Below are 14,553 nucleotides of genomic sequence, written 5' to 3'. Positions count from 1 at the left end.
CCAGTTAGCATATAACAGTATATACAAATTATATTCTAGGAGAAATATTCATAACTCACATCATGAAGGTTTAGTTTCTCTAATATGTAAAGAGCTCCCAAGATTGAATACAAACTAACGCCCTAATAGCAAAGAGACCAAGAAGCGTCCTCCTTTCTTTGCCCTTTATTTCCCACCTTTGTCTGTTGAGAGGACCTAGAAGCAGTGATCCCAAGTAACAAAGACAACAAATAGATTCCAGATCTTAGTTTCTAAATGCCATTCTGCACTAATGACACCGGAGTTCTGTAGAGTAATTATTGGTTCTGGGACAAAGGCAACAAAAATATAAGCTGATCTTGCAACATCATTTTGTATCAGAAAGTAAATGAATACTCAAAGAATGATGAAAAATGTCAAAAGAATACAAGAGTCAGCATAAAAGGCTTCCATTGGTCAAGACTGGAACAATTTTAGCATCAAAATAAATGATAATTGAAATAGATAGTCACACTTGAGAAAAATAGGAATTCACTAATTCATACTGCTATAAATAATATGGTACTTTTGTATTATATCAAATTGGCTAATTTGTGACTGCATTTCCCAGAATTCCCTTCTCTGCACAGTTCTGAGTTATCATGACCCAGAATTGACATTTTGTACAAGATTTTTCAAGACGGAAGTAAATAAGCAGCAGTATTTCTTTATGCTTCAAAGGTCAGTGCAATGAACAAGATGCTGCTGTAACCACTCACATTGTTGCTTATCTTGTCTTATAAGAAGAAAGCAACCAAGTCTGCTAGGTCTTTGATATCTACCCATCAAGTGCCTAGACAGACTCATGTTTAGCTCCATCGTGAAAGGCACTGGCTTCTCCTGTCAGATATTCCATAATCCAAGGTGGAAGCTTGGAGGTGATAAGAGACGAAGGTGGACTCCATCCTATCCCCATTGGTTCTAGCGTGTCCTTACCTCCCTGACTTCATGTACATGGGTGGGCCCTTTGTGACTATCTGCCCAATGATATTCAGAGTCCAGCTCCGGACTCAAAAACAAAAGAATCACAGGACTATGTAATCTGCTTCCCCATTGGTAATAGGTGATGCCCTGACAATAAATCCTTTGTACTTCTCTATTTAAACCCTGATTGACACAATTACATGAATGAATGAGTGAATAAATGAATGAATCAATGAAAAGAAAGAGCTTTATGGTTTAATGAAAATTTCAAAGTATCTCCCTACAACATACTTAATTGTTTTGTTGAGGTTTTTTTTTTTTTTATTTTAGTTATTGATTTAAAGAGAGGAAGGGAGAGAGAGAAAAAGAAACATCAATTTGTTGTTCCACTTGTTTATGCATTCATTTGTTGCTGCTTGTATGTGCCCTGACTGGAGATCAAATTTACAACCTTGGGGAATAGAGACAATGCTCTAACCAACTGAACTATCCAGTCAGGGCCTTAATTATTTATTAATGATCACAAATCCTTAAGTAGGCTTACAGTGAATAAGTCTGGAAGAAACTGTGTTCACCAAGTAATGAAATTTAACATTACCATTAATAGAAAAAAACTTACATTACATACCTCCTGATAAAATATTATGAGATAAACACAGCTTTTGAGGGAATCCTGCTGAAAATGAGAAAATATCAGACAAATCCAAGTTAAGGGGCATTTTATAAGTAGCTGGCCTGTAACTTCCAAAATGTTGAGATCATAAAAGATAAGACTGAGGAACTCTAGAGCTTCAATGAAAATAAAGTGACTTGACAATCAAACACTAGAAAATACATGACACTGTGTAAGCAACAGAAAAAACGTAATACAGTCTGAGGGTTAAATGATTATAATAAAATTACATTAATTTCCTGATTTTGTACTATGACCAAATAGGAAAATGCTTGTTTTTTAAAAAAATGTACACTTAATGAGTGTCATGTCTTTATCTCATTCTCAAATAGTTCACCATATATAATAATAGGTTTGTGTATCCTTGCACATGTATCAGATTAATCAATCAATCATATTTACACATACCTATGGGGAGAGAGAGAACAATGGAAATGAAAAGGCAACTATAACAAAATGTTAACAATTTTAAAATATGGATGGCCCTGGCCAGTTTTGCTCAGTGGATAGTGTCAGCCTGCCAGCAGAAGGGTCCTGTGTTCAATTCTGATCAAGGGCACATGCCCAGACTGTGGCCTCTATCCCCAGTAGGGGGCATGCAGGAGGCAGCCGAACTATGAATCTCATCATTTATGTTTCTAATGCTCTCTCCCTTCCTCTCTGAAATCAATAAAAATATATTTTAAGAAATAAATAAAATATGGATGAAAGATATACAGAAACTATTTTTCACACTGGTCTTGCAACTTCTCAGTAAATTTGAAATCATTTCAACATAAAAAGTAAAAAATATACGTGTAATAGGGAAAAGTTAGGAATAGATGCTACACAGAAAAAAATAAAATTATCTCTTATTTCAAAATATTTGTACTTCACTCATATTAACACAATGATATATAATACTTCATCTCTCACATAAATAAGAATAAAAAACACTGATGACCAGGGTGTTGGTGAAGCTGTAGGGAGGTAGCACAAGCTAAGTATCTTCTGTGTAAGCCTCTGACCCCACTTCTCCACCCTGCTCTGGACCTCAGGTGTGGTTTGCCCTCTGGCCATCTGTCAAATCTGAGCAATGGGTGATAACAGCAAGACAAAGAGGGCGGATGAATGTATGTCCCCCAGGCTTCTTCTCTGAGGGTTTGCTTCTGGCTGGCTTTCCCTGAGCAAAGATCACAGCCCCTTAAGGTGGCTCTTTCCACACATCCTCTTTGTCTTTAGTACACGTGTTCCCACCCTTTACCTTTTCATGTCTAGTAATGATAACTTCACCCCTTACTAGCCCTGGAATATCACAGCATGCCTTGGGGTTCCTCTACATCCTACCTATATTTTACAAACAGTCCATTTATTCAATTTTCTTCAAATAACCCAGTTGACCCATCTATTTCATGCTGGACTCCTAAGGATACATTGACATCCTCAAGCATTTATAGATGTGGTAACATAGTATAACTTTAGTTGATGGAAATTAAGCAATATTGATCAAAATTGTAAATTCATCAGCCCATTGGCTCAACACTTGCAAATCTAGATACTCATTACACACACACATATACCATCACCATACAAAAATACAAAAATTCATCAGAGCTTTGTTTATAATATAAAATATCGGAAACCTCTAAATATCCATTAATAAAAGACAGTCCTAAAATGGAATTATTTTGTATCTACTGAAAGAATGAAACAACCCTTTATATATGACATGATATTCAAGGTATAATGTTAAAGAAAAAGAGAAAAGCATAGAACAGTGTATTATTATGCTTCCATTTGTGTAAAATATGTGTGCATATTGATTTTATATATATATATATATATACATACACATATAAGTAGATGCAATCATCATACTGACATAAGCTTGTATATGCTATGTATGCATACATTATCTGAAAAAAGTTGATGAAGTGACCGTCAACAGTGGTTATATTTAGGAAGGAAACAATGGCTGGAGGTGGGATGAGAAGTGTCACAGGTGATAAACTACTAACCTTTATTCTTGGAATCTTTGAGTTTTGTACTGTGTACATGTGTTACCTATTAATAAAATAACTGAAATTGAATTTTGCCCGCTAGAGCCTACATGGACTTCTTTTAATGTACATGGGGGGAAAGAAAGCCATCAGATAAAATCACAGGTCAACTTTAATTCAATTCAGGCTATTTTAATAAGAAAAATCTTGGTGCCTCAAAAATATGAACCTATAGGTAAGGGGCTGAAGTTGACTATTTGTGATGGGACTGTGGAAATGAACCCAGTCTTCGGGCTTACCCCGCTGAGCACAGCTTGGTGGTGCAATGACCTTTCTCTAACAGGTGCATTATACAATTTCAAGTACAGCTCAGTGTATGCATGTGTTGATTCTATGTGGGAGACAGGGGTGAGGTAGGAAAGTAGAAACAAAAAAACCTAATAGATACAACACTGAAGTAGAAGATATTTGAAGTCTGGAGGATGGTAATTAAAGCACAACCCAGAAAAAACCATCCATTCAAGGCAGGGCACCACCACCTGAATGGGTTGGGAAAGTAAGAGAGGTATGAGAGTGGAGCAGTAATAAGAGGGTCAGTTTTCCCAGTGGGAGGAGGCTGGCATAAGGAAGGCAGAGTGGCAGAGTCCCAGAGCTGAGCTGAGTGATATTCAGGTTGGGCACTAGCCTGTCTGGAACTGGAGCATGGGCCTTGTAAAGTGGGGGAGGTAGTACTTCATAGACACACAGGTCCAACAGGAACGCCCTCTAATGGCAGTGAGACCACACTGCAGGCCCACCACTGCTTTCTACTGTGATTGTCTTGCAGAGAAAGTATTGGTTGTTTCAAACAGAACAACAGGAAACTGCAGTGGGGCTGAGTCCAAAGGTAAGCTGAATCCATAATTTCAACAAAAGGATTGTAGGAGATAAAAACCCATGAGATGTATCTGCAAATGGGAACAGATGCAATGTGAGCCGCGCTTTGCAGTGTGGTAGGGATTCAGAGAAGGGAAGAGAAGCAGGCCATTTTCTACACCCAAGAAGTAGTATATTTATCATTGCTAATTACTCTGAAAAAGGTTTAGTCTATGTAGTAAACAACTCATATTCTTATTTTTTCAAATTTATCATTTCTCTCCCTTGAATTTCTTTTGCACACTTTTGTTTTTCTACCTCTTGGGTACCAACAAGGGCAGAGCTGGTCAGAAAGGTGTAAAAGTAACAAGAGGCATGGGCACATGGAATAGACTGGAGGGAACCAGAGGGGAGAGGTGGGGGTGACTGGATAAAGAAGTTGAAGGGATTAGCTGAAGAACATATATGCATATCCGATGTAAATGGAACAGAATGTGGTGAAGACCAAGGAAGGGGAGGCCAGGGTAGGTGGAAGTGGGCAAAGGGGTGGGATGGAGAAAGTCTGCAGTCATGTCAACATTAATTTTTTAATAAAAAAAAGAGTAAAATTTATTATTCTTACAGCAGGAAACAAAGTAATTTTTTGCAATTATGATCAGCATAGCTAGGGAAAGATATACAACAAATAGATGCTCTATATCAGGAAGCATTTTCCCCTCTGAGCTCTTTCTATAAACAATTCTAAAGTTCATTTAATAGTGCTTGTATGTCACTTTTCCCAAATCTTGAGAGGATATACAGGAACATACCTAAGAAATACAAGATTTAAAGTCACTAATACCAGTAGTTTATGAATGCCCAAGAAATTAAATGATTTTTCAGGCAGAAGGATAAATCTAGAAAGTAAATTAAAATTACAACTTAATACCCCGGAAGATAAATTATATGCAAAGCCACGAAGAGAGCCAGACCCACCTGACCAGCCCTATCTGCAAATGCCCTCACTACACTTTCCTGCTCCAGTTCCACAGACACCAGGTTACAAAAATGGGATCCAAACTCAATATTCAGGTTTAACACTTTAAATGAAGACATAGGGACCTTTTCATCCACAAACACCTTTTTTTTTTTTTTCTCCAAGAACAGACAAAAATATTTGCGGCTCGCAAACAATTTTTTTTCGTTAAAAACATTTATTTTTACCTGGGATTCTGGAACCTGTCAGTAAAGTAAAAGTGAAAGCCAGAAGGTCTCAGAAGCACTATACCTAAAGCAGAGGTGCTAAAAATAACCTTGGTGTCTTACCCTCCCCTGCCCCCTTTCATTTAGACCTACATCTAGAAAACTGCCCAAAAGGATATAGAGGTTCAAAACCTACCAATGCTTCCGTAAAAACTGCATTTTGATCTGTGAGTGCCACCTTTTAAAAAAAAAAATTTTATAGGCTTATTTTCCTCATGACAGTTTCATTGCATTTGCTGGGTTGTAAACCATGTAAAGCTCAGCAATAAAATGACTGCAATCTGTACAAGTAATAGCAAGCATGTCTCATAAACAAGATAAGTTGTGCCTTGCCAATATTGCTACACTTCATAAATATGAACTCAAGTCTGTTTTGTGTTTTCTAGATCAGTAGCATAGTTTTATTTTAATTAAACACAACATATAAAATATTCATCTATGAAGCAAACATCATTGTTTTTAAAAGATTTTATTAAATTGAATTATACTGCTCTTGCCATAAAGGAATGCACAAAAGAATCATTCTGCATTTTAAGTGGATTGATACAGTTCAAGTGTCCATCAATTAAAAACTATATTAGGAACTCAGTGATGCTACCATGAATAAATGAGCTATTTATATGTCTTGATAATGTAAGTGCTTATGTGAACTCATTCCAATTTCTAAACACCAGGCATTTCAGCTGTGCTGGTGATTAAGAAATTATAATATCTACAGAGGAAAGGTAGACGCTGCCAGAGTCATTTCATACAGCAGATTTCAGTGTGTCGCTTTATCAGTGACAAAATTTGTTGTCATGTTTTATTAGACCAGACCCAGATAACTTTGATAAGCCAAATGAAGAGCCCTGGAAGGTGATTTCTAGTCAAAACCTGGCTTTATAAAGGAAAAAGCACAGAACGAGAAATGAAGAGATCTGTTTTGTTCTAAGCTCTGATAACTAGCCAGGAATCAGTTGCCTCTTTGCAGTCAAAGGGAGCCATTTTACACTAATCTCTAACGTGCAGATTTCATAATTATCTCCCAAACAGATTTTGTGGGTGGCCTAAACTGGGAGGACTTTAAAGAAAAAGAGTATAAAATTAAAAATACCAAAATAGGCATAAAAGTGAATATTTCCTTTGAATGAAAAAAGAAATCACAGTAACTAACTAGTCTTTTGAGATCTCTTTAGGTAAATTCCAGAAAATATTTACATAAATATGCCTTTGCTTTTCAAATGGATCCCTCCCACCCATGCTCTACACATCTCTGCACTGCAAGGCCAAGGAAAGTGGGGGGCCTGAAGCTACAACCTCGTTCACAGTAAACCTGCCACTGTTCCAAAATGAGCAGAAATCCATATCACAGTTTATGAGTTAGTCAGAAAGACTCTGTCCAAATTCTGCCTTTAGGGTTCTCCTGTTTGCTCCATGAAGTTCAACCTAATCCTTTATTTTACATTGTTTCCCCTTCTAAAAACCCATAGTACTTACAATCTACCCCACATACCGTTTCATTACAAGCATGACAAACTGTCTTAGGATGTTTACCAATCTTTCAAAGGTTATCTTCCCAGAGAGAAGAAAATGGAGGCATGACTTTTCTTGTTACGCTCCACATTAACAAGGGTGGTTTTTATTATAACCAAGTAGATTGTCTGAAAAACTAATTGATGAATTTCTCAACTAAAAGGAAATCTCTTATGTATTAATTATATGGAATATTTTAACTTAAATATCATCTTCCCAACTCATACCTTTCAGGTACACTTCAACTTCTCATTTCTATTAAGACTATAAATGCAAAATGTTACCCTGGATTCAAGTGGTAGAAAATTGAAATTTTGGAAAAGAACCAGTAATGTTTTGCCATGTTTTACTATAATGGATATAGGCACTTGTAGGTGCTAAAAAGATATTGCCTTTAGAGTACACAGTTTGAGAATAGCTATTTCAAACATCCAGTCTCAATCCTACTATAAATCCCATTTACATAAAAAAAACAAATCACATTTCTTGTGAAAATGGGAAACTTTGCCAAATCTTAAGGGTTCACCTTGGGATAATACAGTTTTTATGGGGAAAGTGGCAAGACCCAGGAGAGAAAGAAAGAGAGACATATAAAGAAAAGATCAAGTTTTCCTCCCAAACTATCACACATTTAGCCTCTCCACTAGGAAGGGCATTTCTCAATGCTTTAAAAAAGTATCATCAATGTCCTGGAAGAAAACTATGTACTAACATGTTTCTCTAGTCATTTGATAGTTACGTGGATGAAGCAAATTTGTTTTTAAAATTACAAACGAGTGTGCCTCTGCCTTGAAAGGACTGACATAATTGATCTTCAGCTCGGTTGCCAACATATGCTTCCCTGGCTTTGGTCTGAGAGAAGGGCCCTTCAAGGCACAAACTGAAAGCTGACGGTAAAATAAAGATATAAAAAATGATTCTGGCCGAAACCGGTTTGGCTCAGTGGCTAGAGCCTTGGCCTGCGGACTGAAAGGTCCCAGGTTCGATTCCGGTCAGGGGCATGTACCTGGGTTGCGGGCACATCCCCAGTGGGGGATGTGCAGGAGGCAGCTGATCGATGTTTCTTTCTCATCGATGTTTCTAACTTTCTATCTCTCTCCCTTCCTCTCTGTGAAAAATCAATAAAACATATTTTTTAAAAAAATGATTCTGGATTTGGCACAAGTAGAAAACAAGCATGGGAAAAAGCAGAAAAAGAGAAAAGGGGATAGGACAGAGTACAGGAAAATTACATCACGTGTCAGAAAGTGAATGTCCAATAAAATAATGTCAATCAGTTAGACATTCTGGGTGACAGGGACATCCAAAAGGATCTTTAATATCACAGTTGTTTATATTCAAAGTTTTAGTTATCTGTTGATAGTGGCTATTATGTTATTTCCTCTACCCTTACCATCCTTGTTTTCCATTGTACATACCCACCAAACCTTCAGTAAAATCTACTTCATATATAAATATCTTGTATAAATGTTCTTTGGAAATAATCAAAGATAAGGGTCAATATTTCACATCTTAATTGGCATGGAGAAAGGAGCAAGCTGGAAGTGAGAAGCAAGTATGAAAATTTAGCAGGAAAAGAAACTGGAAATGGATTTGGTTGGAAAAATATACACAACTTAGATTTAAAAATCATGATCTTGGACAGTGTGGCTCAGTTGGTTGGAGTGTCGTTTCATATACCAAAAGGTCACATACCCAGGTTTTGGGTTTGATCCCGGTCGGGGCTTGTATAGGAGGCAACTGATAGATGCTTCTCTCTCCCCCTCTCCCTTCCTCTCTTTCTAAAAACAGTAGAAATATATCCTTGGGTGAGGATTAAAAAAAAATCTTGAGGAAGGCATTGTCTCTAAATCTTAAAGAGAGTTGGGCAGGTTGTTCTCCAGTGATCACTGTACAAATATATCCTGTTTCATAACCTCTTCTGAATAGGTACATGACATTCCTCCAGTGAGAGGCACACATCTTTGTTCCTTCTCTTTGAATATGAACCAAACTTAATAAAAATTTCTAACAAATAGAATATGGCAGAAATGATCAATTTAGCTCCCAGCGCTAGGTAATAAAAGGCAATGCACTTTCTGACTTTTTTTCATTCAGGACACTTATTATTAGAATCCTGCTCCCATGGTAAGTGGAAACCCAGGCCACATGGAGAGAAGTTCCAACAAGTAGATGTTCCAACCATCAGCTGTAGCTTAAGACCCAATTGACAATCAGGATCGAACACTAGGCACCGATGTGAGCAAGTCTTCAGATAATTCCAGCCTCCAGCCATTGAGTCCAACTGAGACTTCCACGCGGCAGAACAAAGAAAAGGGTTCCTCACTGGGCCCTGTTCATATTCCTGACCCACAGATTCCATAGGCATAATAAATGGTTGGTTTGCACCAGTAAGTTTTGAGCTCATGTTTTACACGGCCATAACCCTTCAATTTGGGTACCACTGCAATTTATTCTCTCTGGTCAGTCAAGCCTATTGACTAACTCCATGAAGAAGAGATGAAAAGAATGGATGTGATGGAACTACAAAATGGTGTAATAGTGGGTGTTAAAAAAATGTTAACATTGCATGTTTAAATGTAATATTAATGACGTTAACAAAATGAAACCTGGAGGCAGTGTAAACAGTGCAGAGTAGGTGAATAGGTGGGGAAAAGGCTACAGTTTATGTGTTCATTCAATTAACCAATATTCAACTAAGAAAGAGAACCAGGAAGTAGATTTAGTTGCTTATATCTGATTCCTCTATGACAAATAGCTTTCCAAGTAGAATTCAAAGAAACATATTAACTAATTTGATTAACTTAAACATGTTAAAATGTGTGTGTATGTGTGTGTGTGTGTGTGTGTAAAGAGAGAATTTTATGTCAACTTAAAAGTACTTGTAAAAATAAAGGAGAAAAGACCAGGGAATAGATTTATAAAAAATATGAAAAGGTAACAAAAGATTACAAAATATGTTAATATATAAAGAACAAAGAAATTTTCATGGAATGATTTAAAATCCTAGAGAAAAATGGTTAAGGGATGTGACAATATAATTTATTCCATACAGCAACAACACACATACATGCAAAATTTATCCTCACTAATAAACAAAGAAAAGCAAATAAACTAATTAGAATAAAATGATGTACTTAAGAAAGTAATATAGTGATAGGAGAGCTCTCTCCTATAATAATGGGATAAGCAAAAAGGTCTCCACATTTCTAGAAAGCAGGCCTTGTGAAAATATTCTTTAAACATGCTTAGAATTCTTGGCAAGTCATGAAGCTTCCGGGAATCAAAATGAAGGAGAAAAGATGTTCGCTGAAGTGTTTATACATGTACCTGTACTAAGAGAAAGCTGGCAGGGTCCAGGGCCAGCATCCAGTCCTTGCCCCACATCTGTGTGATGAGGACTGTCCTGATGCTTTGGGCCACAGCCTCCAAAGGGCTGCTCATGGAGCTGACTGGAGACAAGAACAGGATGATTTGATTTAGAAATCTGAACCCTAAGATGACAGATATCTCCAAACACAAAAGCTAATCTAGGAAGGAATAAAGTCCTCCAATAGGGCTCTTCTCTCCTCTCTTTTGCTCCAAAGTTTTTGAATTTTTTAATGATAATATGAATTTATACCAGAAAGTCCTGCAGTTTAACTACTATAAAAATATTTTTTCTAAATGTCATCCAGGAGGTGAGTGGGAAGAGCCAAAGAGATTGCACCCACCCGGATTTGAACAAATATTTGCTTGAATAAATCTCGCATCTTTCAAGAATAAGTAAATAGAAAAACACCAACCATATCAATAGGGGCCTCTGAAAAAAATCAACAAACCAGAGAAAATGCAAAAGCAATTTTCTTATAAAATAAACTTTCATGTTATAAAAGGATATATTCAATAAAGAAAAGTTGGAAAATACAGGTAAACAAAAATTAATAAACTTCACCATCTGTCCTACACTAGAAAAATATGATTGCACTTTTAAGAATGTCATAAAACTTGAATGGGGTAATTACAAAAGAGTAAAATTTTATAAAGTATCTATATTATGTTCTCAGAAAAGTTTCAAAAAGTATAAATTAGCTGATACAGAAAGTTAAGAATGTAAAGAATATATTTATAAATAAAGAGGTGACATAACATCAGGAGATATAAAAAGGAAGATATAAAACAAGTTAAAAATCTAAGTAAAAAAAAAGAGAAGCAAGCATTGAATGAAATTTCAAGCATTAAAATCAGACACAAACGTGCATAAAGTTTTCTCTGGAATATAGAGCGTTAGGTTGATAACGCTTATACAATGCAAAGACAAAACAAACAAAAAGGAGCTTCTGGCCAGGATGGAGCAAAGGGGACCAGCTTTACCCTTTCACATGAAATAGCAACCATAATAACAACAACAAAAAACCAAGTAAATGGCATAGTGGTTTGCAAAGCTCCTTTACATTAGGAAGGAAGGGAATGCGACGTCAGAGATGTGACTCTCAGAGCACTGTGACTGCTCAGTCTACTATCCTGAAACATGTTCTAGCTGCAGCACAATGAAGGAGGAGCAACCTAGCAGAGCCCAGCAGATTACCTAACTGGAGGAGATGGAGCTGGGGGTCCAAGGAAACCAAGGCAGGAAGAGTTCATAAGACAGAGTACTGAAGAGGAGAGGGCTGCACAGAGGGAAATTTCCAGAGACCTGTGAAGCGTCCCCTCTAAGGGCTCAACAGAGTACTGATCAACATAAGCACAGGAAGAAACCACCGAAGTCTGGGGAGAGAGTCTATTACCGGTCAATCTGAGAAAGTTCATGATTCACAGGATACTTGATTTTATAAGCAGAGGGTCTTATCTCAACAGTGAGGATTAAGCTTAGAATAACAGCACTCTGGCTCCACTAAATAATGTTAAAAGCAATATTAGAAAGAATAAAATATATTTTAAAATAACTCTATCTAAGGGAAGATCTCAAGAATATTTACAGGAATACAAAAATATAAGGTACCAACGAAGTGATATTCACAATGTCTACCACTAAAACAAACAAAAAATGGCATGGAAACAAGCAGAGAAATACAACACATAATGAAGAAGAAAATAATCAATTGAGAGCAACCCAGAACTGACACAGATCTTAGATTTAGCAGACAAGAAAAAATTACTATAACTACATTCAGTGTGCACATAAGTAGATATCTACAAAACACACACACACATACACACGCACACACATACACCAAACATGAACTTTTAAAGGTGAAAACCATAATATGTAAGATAAAAAAAATACACTGGGTGGGACTAACAGCAGAGTAGATATTGCAGAAGGAGAGATATGTAAATTTGAAGATAGGAACTATCCACTGAAACACAGAAGATAAAAGTAAATTTTTAAAAATTAGCAGAACAGCACTGACCTTCAGGACTCCTTCAAAGATAAGAGACGAGAAGAGGGACAGAAAAAAACGTTCATAGAATATAAACATTTGCTCCAAATTTCCTCATTTGATAAAAAATTATAAACTCACAGGCCCAAACAGCTCAAAAATTCATGGATAAGAAATATGAAGATAACCACATATAGGTACATATTAATGAAATTGCTCAAAAACAGTAATAAAAAGAACATCTTAATTCATCTTATCCACTAGCATGGTATATGCTTCCATTTATTTATATATTCTTCAATATCTTATATTTTTCTGAGTACAAGTCTTTTACCTCCTTGGTTAAATTTATTACTAGGTATTTTATTTTGGAATGCAATGCTAAATGGGACTATTCACTTAGTTTCCCTTTCTGATAGTTAGCTCATTATCTATAATAATAAAAGGATAATATGCTAATTAGACTGAATGGCCAAACAGCAGAATGACCATCTGGACAACCTTCCAGACAACCTTCCGGGTGAAGCTGGGGCTCCAAGGGCCGAGTCCCTTGCATGAATTTTGTGCATCAGGCCTCTAGTTGGTATTAAAAAATGCAACCAATTTCTGAATATTTGCTTGATATCCTGCTACCGTACTGAATTCATTTATCAATTCTAGTTGTTTTTTGGTGGAATAGTTTTTTTAAAAAATCTGTATTGACTTCAGAGAGGAAGGGAGAGGGAGGGAGGGATAGAAACATCAATGATGATAAAGAATCCTGCACACCGCCCACTGGGGATCGAGACCACAACCTGGGCATGGGCCCTGACCGGGAATCGAACCATGACCTCCTGGTTCATAATTTGACTCTCAAACACTGAGCCATGCTGGTTGGTCATTGGTGGAATCTTTAGGATTCTTTATATACAGCATCATGTCATCTGCAAATAATGACAGTTTTACCTCTTCCTTTACAATTTGGATGCCTTTTATTTCTTCTTGTCTAATTGCTGCGGTTAGGATTTCCAGGACTATGTGAATTACAGTGGTAAAAGTGGACATGCCTGTCTTATTTCTGACTTTAAGGAAAATACTGTTAGCGTTTCCCCATTGAGTTTGGCGTTAACTGTGAGTTTGTCATATATGGCCTTTATTATGTTGAGGTATGTTCCCTCATCGAGAGCAGTCAACGCTCTTACTCCATTCTAGTCTCCCTTTTCCTCTGGGAAGAGGCCTATTTACAGGCTGCCTTGTAGCAACCTGAGCCCAGGTACATCATTCGATGCTGGTAGTCCAGTGAGGTCACAATAATGCTCCTCAGGTTTAGCTCCTCCTGGCTGCCCTCAGTTCCAATGTAATAATGCAGAGAGAACTCCAATCTTGGTTTCAGGATCTCACCAAAGAGCTTGCTGTACAGTGGGCAAGGTGACTGTGAGCAAAGACTGTCAAATGACCTCTCAAGCCAGAGAAAGCCTGAAGGGGGAGACACTAGCCAGCTGAACACGGGTCAGCATCATTGTGTGCTGAAGTGGTCCTGGGAGCACTGCCTGAGCCGAAACAATAGTACATGAGATACAAAGCCTTAGCCTTCAGCAGCGCTTGCTTCAGCTAGGACCTGCCCCTCAAATCCATATCCGCAAAAAGTCACATGGAATAAAAGTCCTTTTTAATTTCAGAGATCTCAAGGAACAAAAGCTCTTATACAATTTCCTTCCTCTTGGTCTACATTCTGATCTCTAAAGGCAGGTATTGCTTTGGAAAGAGGCTATTTGGCAAAAAGCCTAACAAAATCCCCTACTGACTGGTATTCTGTCTGGAGAAAGTGAAAACATGAGACCAAAAGCTAGAATAAAAGTGAGAGAACTTACTGGTATGTTAGAAAAGTTTTTCAGTGCTTGTAATTGTGATAACGTTTTCAAATATAAAAACTGTGGTGCATGGTTGGAGACTGATTTGGGCAATTGGAATCAGGGCATAAGTCAATTCTGCAAATCAGGTAAGTAGA

Source organism: Myotis nattereri (assembly GCF_964212035.1).
Source record: "Myotis nattereri genome assembly, chromosome: 7".
In the NCBI taxonomy this organism is placed as follows: domain Eukaryota; kingdom Metazoa; phylum Chordata; class Mammalia; order Chiroptera; family Vespertilionidae; genus Myotis; species Myotis nattereri.
This window is presented reverse-complemented; position numbering follows the sequence as displayed.